The sequence below is a fragment of the Rhinolophus sinicus genome, chromosome X (genome assembly GCF_036562045.2).
Source record: "Rhinolophus sinicus isolate RSC01 chromosome X, ASM3656204v1, whole genome shotgun sequence".
In the NCBI taxonomy this organism is placed as follows: domain Eukaryota; kingdom Metazoa; phylum Chordata; class Mammalia; order Chiroptera; family Rhinolophidae; genus Rhinolophus; species Rhinolophus sinicus.
This window is the reverse complement of record NC_133768.1, coordinates 90473894-90481465: the sequence shown is the minus strand read 5'-3', so window position 1 is coordinate 90481465 and position 7572 is coordinate 90473894.

Genomic DNA, 7572 nt, shown 5'->3' with positions numbered 1-7572 from the left:
GAAAAGTAAGGGAAATATTATTGGAAGCTAGAGGAAAGAAGATGTTTTGTTTGCAATGGCAGAAAGTTTAAAAAAAAAAAAAACAAATAGAAAATATACCTGAACTGATGAATCTGGCAAAAGAGATTTCCATTAAGAATGTTGAAGTTGGCTCTTCCGGAAAAATGGCGGCGTGAGGTGAGCCTCTGTAAAGCTCCCCCGGAATTTACAAAGAATCGAACAACAAAAACTCCACAAAGGACTCCCTGCACAGCAGACAGGCAACATGAAGAGGCCCACTACCGACTGAAATCACCTACAGGTGGGAGATTCGCGCGAGTGGAGGGAGGAGGAGGAAAGGGAGAAGCGCGCGGAGACGGAGCGGCGCGGGCGCAGGACTCAGACCTAGCTCAGTGCGCCGAGCTCGCTGCTTCCCGGAACTACCGCAGCTGCGGGAGAGGGAAGAACTCGGACTGCTAGGGCTCCGCCAGGGCTCCACAGGGCTGAGGGGACAGCATATAACACGGCTGAACCCAACGCTCACGGCAGAGACCTCGGAGAAAAGACTGACGGAAAAAGGCTGAAAACGGTGGTTTAAGCCCGCACTGCCGAGCAGAGAATGGAGCCTTAGGCACTGAGACTAGCTGCCCCCTCCCACCCCTCCCAGAGCTCGCCCCGCCCCCACCTGCCCAGTGCTAGAAGTGAAACAGTAGCAGTGTCAGATCAAAAAAACAGAAAATTTGCTGTTTTGAGAACTGTGGGCCGCAAACACAAATTCACAGCCAAACTAGTTCCCGCAAAGAGGAGGGAGCCGTGGAAGCAGGACTGGCTGTGGTGGTGGTCGCCGCCATTTCTCTGGGCCACCTCTCACAACTCACCCCGCCCCTGACCCCACCTATCTGGGCGGATCCCTGCAGGAGTAAACAGAACTGCTGAAACATACGGGCTCTGAATCAGGAGCTGGAAGAGCTTTGGAACATCAAAAGCTCTCTGCATACCCACCGGGACACTGCGCCCTGTGACCTAGACGAACTATTAACAGAGGAGAAGCCCGTCTCCCAGGGAATCCCCCATTGTGTGAGAAGTTGGAATAGTGCAGAGAAAACATAGCACTACTGTGTGGGAGAAGAAAAATAAGTTGCAGTTGGAGAAATAATAAAACATTCTACCAACAAGTACTGGCAAACAAAAGAAAGACCTCTTCCTATCAACCTGTTGCAGAAGTCACTCCTGTAGATGTCTAGGAAGAGAAATAGTAAACCAGTAATCGCCATGAATAACCAAGGCAACAAGATAGCTCAGAAAGAAAGTGAAAAATCTCCAGAGAAGGCACTAAAAGATACAGAAATATGTGACTTAAATGACAGAGAATTCAAGATTGCAGTTCTGGAAAAACTCAACGAGATACAAGAAAACACAGATAGGCAGTTAAAGGAACTCAGAAACTCAATCAAAGAACAGCATGAGCATTTTACGAAAGAGATTGAAATCTTAAAAAAGAACCAAATAGAATTTCTGGAGATTAAGAACTCAATAGAAGAAATTAAGAATGAAATAACCAGCTTAGGTAGTAGAGTTGACCAGATGGAGCAAAGAATCAGTGACATCGAAGATAGAAACCTGGAAATGACACAAATAGAAGAAGAAAGAGACTTGAGACTTAAAAGAAATGAAAGAACTCTACAAGAACTTTCTGACTCCATCAGAAAGAGCAATATAAGAATAATGGGCATACCAGAAGGAGAAGAGAGAAGGGAACAGAGAATATATTCAAACAAATTGTCGATGAGAACTTCCCAAATTTGTGGACAGAACTGGACCCTCGAATCCAAGAAGCAAATAGAACACCTAGTTACCTCAATCCCAACAGACCTTCTCCAAGGCACATTGTATTGAAGCTGTCTAAAATCAACGACAAAGAAAGAATCCTCAAGGCAGCCAGGGAAAAGAAGACGGTAACTTACAAAGGAAAGCCCATTAGATTATCATCAGATTTTTCAGCAGAAACTCTACAAGCCAGGAGGAGTGGAACCAAATATTCAAACTATTGAAAGAGAGAAACCATGAGCCAAGAATAATATATCCAGCAAAGATATCCTTTAGATATGAAGGAGGAATAAAGACCTTTCCAGACATACAGAAGCTGAGGGAATTTTCTAATACACGACCTGCACTACAAGAAATACTAAAGGAGGCTATTCGACCACCATCAACAGGGACAATTTGTGGCAACCACAACTCAAAAAGGGGAGAGTAAAGGCCTGAACGGAATATGGGAATGGAGAAAGTAAGCGTGCTGAAGAAAATGGAATACTCTAAATATCAAACTTTCTTTTACATAAACTTAAGGGTAACCACTCAAAATAAATCCAGAATTGAAATATATACTGAAATAAAAGAAGAAACAGAGGGAAACATCATAGAATACCACCACACAGAAATAATAGACAACAACAAAAAGGCAGAGAAACAATGGAGACACAGCCTTACCAGAAAACTAAGAGAGAATGACAGGAAATCCTCACATATCAATAATCACCCTAAACGTAAATGGACTGAACTCACCAGTAAAAAGGCACAGAGTAGCAGATTGGATCAAAAAGCTAAACCCAACCATATGCTGTATCCAAGAGACACATCTCAGCTACAAGGACAAACATAGACTCGAAGTGAATGGGTGGGAATTGACACTCTAAGCAAATGGTATCCAGAGAAAATCAGGTGTAGCCATACTGATACCAGATGAAACAGACTTCAGTGTGAAAATGGTAACAAGAGACAAAGATGGACATTTCATAATGGTGAAGAGGACTGTACAACAAGAAGACATAACAGTCATCAATATTTATGCCCCCAATCAGGGAGCACCGAAATACACCAAGCAACTACTAACAGAACTAAAGGAGAAATTGACCAAAACACAATTATACTAGGGGACTTAAATACATCATTGACAGCTATGGATAGATCATCCAAACAGAAAATAAATAACGAAATAGTAGCCCTAAATGACACATTAGATGAAATGGACATAATTGACATTTATAGAGCACTTCATCCTAAAACATCAGACTATACATTCTTTTCTAGTGTACATGGAACATTCTCAAGGATAGACCATATATTGGGACATAAAATCAGTCTCAACAAATTTAAGAAGATTGAAATCATACCATGCATATTCTCTGATCACAAGGCTTTGAAATTGGATATCAACTGTAAAAAGAAAGCGGGAAAAACACAAATACATGGAGATTAAATAACATACTTTTAAAGAAGGACTGGGTCAAAGAAGAAATTAGAGGAGAGATCAAAAGATACATAGAAACAAATGACAATGAAAATACATCCTACCAAAATTTTTGGGATGCAGCGAAAGCAGTTTTAAGAGGGAAATTTATCTCATTACAGGCCTATCTCAAGAAACAAGAAAACTCCCAAATAAATAACCTCATGTTACACCTTAAAGAACTAGAAAAAGAAGAACAAGTAAAACCCAAGGTCAGCAGAAGAAAGGAAATAACAAAAATTAGAGCAGAACTAAATGAAATAGAGAACAGAAAGACAATAGAAAAAATTAATATGACAAAGAGCTGGTTCTTTGAAAAGATTAACAAAATTGACAAACCCTTGGCTAGACTTACTAAGATAAAAAGAGAGACACTGATTAACAAAATCAGAAACGTAAAAGGGAAGTTATCACGGACACCACAGAAATACAAAGGATCATCCAAGAATACTATGAAGGACTATATGCCACCAAATTCAACAACCTAGAAGAAATGGACAAGTTCTTAGAAACATATAGCCTTCCAAGGCTGAACCATGAAGAACTGGAAAATCTAAACAGACCGATCACCAGTAAAATTGAATCAGTCATCCAAAACCTTCCCAAAAGCAAAAGTCCGGGACCAGATGGCTTCACTAGTGAATTCTACCAAACCTTCAAAGAGGATCTAATACCAATTCTGCACAAACTCTTCCAAAAATTGAAGAAGAGACAGTACTCCCTAACTCATTTTATGAGGCCAACATTACCCTGATACCAAAACCTGGTAAGGACAGCACAAAAAAGAAAACTACAGACCAATATCTCTAATGAATACCGATGCAAAAATCCTAAATAAAATTCTAGCAAATCGAATACAACAATGCATTAAAAAGATTATTCATCACGACCAAGTGGGGTTCATCCCGGGGCACAAGGATGGTTCAACATACAAATCCATCAATGTGATACATCACATAAACAAAATAAAGGACAAAAATCATATGATTATATCAATTGATGCAGAAAAAGCATTTGACAAGATACAACATCCATTTATGATTAAAACACTTAATAAAATGGGTATAGAAGGAAAATACCTTAACATAATAAAGGCCATATATGACAAGCCCTCTGCTAATCTCATAATTAATGGAGAAAAACTGAAGCCCTTTGCTCTACGTTCAGGAACACGACAGGGATGTCCCCTATCACCTCTGCTTTTCAACATAGTGTTGGAAGTCCTTGCCAGAGCAATCAGGCAAGAGAAAGAAATAAAAGGCATCCAAATTGGGAATGAAGAAGTTAAATTATCACTCTTTGCAGATGACATGATGCTATATATAGAAAACCCTAAAGACTCCACCAAAAAGCTATTAGAAACAATCAACGAATACAGTAAAGTTGCCGGCTACAAAATCAACGCACAAAAGTCCATTGCCTTCCTATATACTAACAATGAAATCTCACAAAAAGAAATACAAAAAAAAAAAAAAATTGTCTTGCAACTGCAGCAAAAGAACAAAACACCTAGGAATAAACTTAACCAAGGATGTGAAGGACCTATATGCTGAAAACTATAAGACATTTTTGAAAGAAATTGAAGAAGACACAAAGAAATGGAAAGACATTCCGTGCTCATGGATTGGAAGAATCAACATAGTTAAAATGGCCATATTACCCAAAGCAATATACAGATTCAATGCAATCCCCATCAAAATCCCAATGGCATATTTTAAAGAAATAGAACAAAAAATCATCAGATTTGTTTGGAACCACAAAAGACCCTGAATAGCCAAAGCAATCTTAAGAAAAAAGAACAATAATGGAGGTATCACACTTCCTGACTTTGGCTTGTACTACAGGGCTACAATAATCAAAACAGCATGGTATTGGCAGAAAAACAGACACATAGACCAATGGAATAGAATTGAGAACCCAGAAATAAAACCACATAAATATGGACAGATAATTTTTGACAAAGAAGCTAAAACATACAATGGAGCAAAGACAGCCTCTTCAATAAATGGTGCTGGGAGAATTGGATAGCCACGTGCAAAAGAATGAAACTGGACTGCTATTTGTCACCATGTACCAAAGTTAATTCAAAATGGATCAAAGACTTAAGCATAAGACCTGACACAATAAACTGCATAGAAGAAAACATAGGTACTAAACTTATGGACCTTGGGTTCAAAGAGCATTTTATGAACTTGACTCCAAAGGCAATGGAAGTAAAAGCTAAAATAAACGAATGGGACTATATGAAACTTAAAAGCTTCTGCACAGCAAAAGAAACCATTGACAAAATAAAGAGGCCACCAACTGAATGGGAGAAGATTTTTGCAAACAGTGCCTCCGATAAGGGGCTAGTATCCAGAATATACAAGGAACTCATGCAACTCAACAACAAAAAACAAACAACCCAATTGAAAAATGGGCAGAGGACTTGAAGAGACATTTCTCCAAAGAGGACATACAAATGGCAAATAGACATATGAAAAATGCTCAACATCACTAATCATCAGAGAAATGCAAATCAAAACCACAATGAGATATCACCTCACCCCAGTCAGAATGGCTATCATCAACAAGACAAATAGTAACAAATGTTGGAGAGGCTGTGGAGAAAAGGAACCCTCATACACTGTTGGTGGGAATGCAGACTGGTGCAGCCGTTATGGAAGGCAGTGTGGAGGTTCCTCAAAGAATTACGAATAGAATTGCCATATGACCCAGCAATCCCTCTCCTGGGTATCTACCCAAAAAATCTGAAAACATTTAGAGATAAAGACACGTGTGCTCCAATGTTCATTGCAGCTTTGTTTACGGTGGCCAAGACATGGAAACAACCAAAATGTCCTTCGATAGATGAATGGATAAAGAAGTTGTGGTATATATACACAATGGAATACTATTGGGCAGTAAGAAAAGATGATATAGGAACATTTGTGACAACATGGATGGATCTTGAGAGAGTAATGCTGAGCAAAACAAGTCAGACAGAAAAAGCAGAGAACCATGTGATTTCACTGATATGTGGTATATAAACCAAAAACAACAAAAGAACAAGACAAACAAATGAGAAACAGAAACTCATAGACACAGACAATAGTTTAGTGGTTGCCAGAGGGTAAGGGGGGCGGGGGGTGGGGGGTGGGAGATGAGGGTAAGGGGGATCGAATATATGGTGATGGAAGGAGAACTGACTCTGGGTGATGAACACACAATGGGATTTATAGATGATGTAATACAGAATTGTACACCTGAAATCTATGTAATTTTACTAACAATTGTCACCCCAATAAATTTAATTAAAAAAAAAAAAAAGAAACAGAAAAAAAAAAAAAAAAGAATGTTGAAGTTATCAGGAGGTCCCTTTTAGTTGCATACCATACAGTATAAATAGAGATTAGTTTAAAAAAAGGAGCTTTTCAGTTCTCAATATGACTTTGAGGAAATATAAAAGAGCCAGGACTTAATGGATTCAAAAATAAAACTATTTCTCATCTCCAGTCAATACAAGTGGAAGACTCTCAGGGTAAGAAAGGACCTTAGGACAAAGGTCAAATCCAAGAGATATGGTCTCAGGGGAAAAAATTGAAGCCAAGGGTGTGGCCATAAGACTCTTTGTTAAGACTTAAAAAGAGATTTAAGATGCTGCCTCATAGACCCTTTAACACAGACAAGGATCCAGCCTCACAGAGAGTACAGCACATTGAAAAGCTTATCTCGAAACAATTTGAGGGTGTGGCTTTTGTCTAATGGAATAGATAATAAATGTTATCAAAGTTTTTAAAACAATCATATCAGCTTGGACTGCAAGAGACAGAGACAATATACAATTTTAAAAGAATCTTGGGGTTCCAGTCAAGATGGTGGGGTAGGTAAAGGCTGTGCTTACCTCCTCCAATGAACACATTAAAATTACAACTAAATTATAGGACAGTCAACCAGGAGAACCATGTGAAGACTAACTGAACAGAAGTCCTATAAGTAAGGATATAAAGAAGAAACCAAGTGGAGACTGGTATAAAGAGCAGAGACGCAAACTGGGCTGGTCCCACACCCATGCGTGGCAGTTCAAGAGTAATATATTTGCAGAGGATTCCCATGAAGAGTGAGGGTTCCTAGCCCCACACCAGGCTCCTCAGCCAGAAACACCAGTGCACAAAGAGGAACCCCCACATTATCTGGCTGTGAAAAACAATGGGGATTCTCTCTGTCCAGATGAGACAAAATGTTCCTGGAAATCCAGGCATCCTCTTAAGGAGCCCATATATAGACTCACTCACATCCAGGCACTCACCATGGGCTCTGGTGAA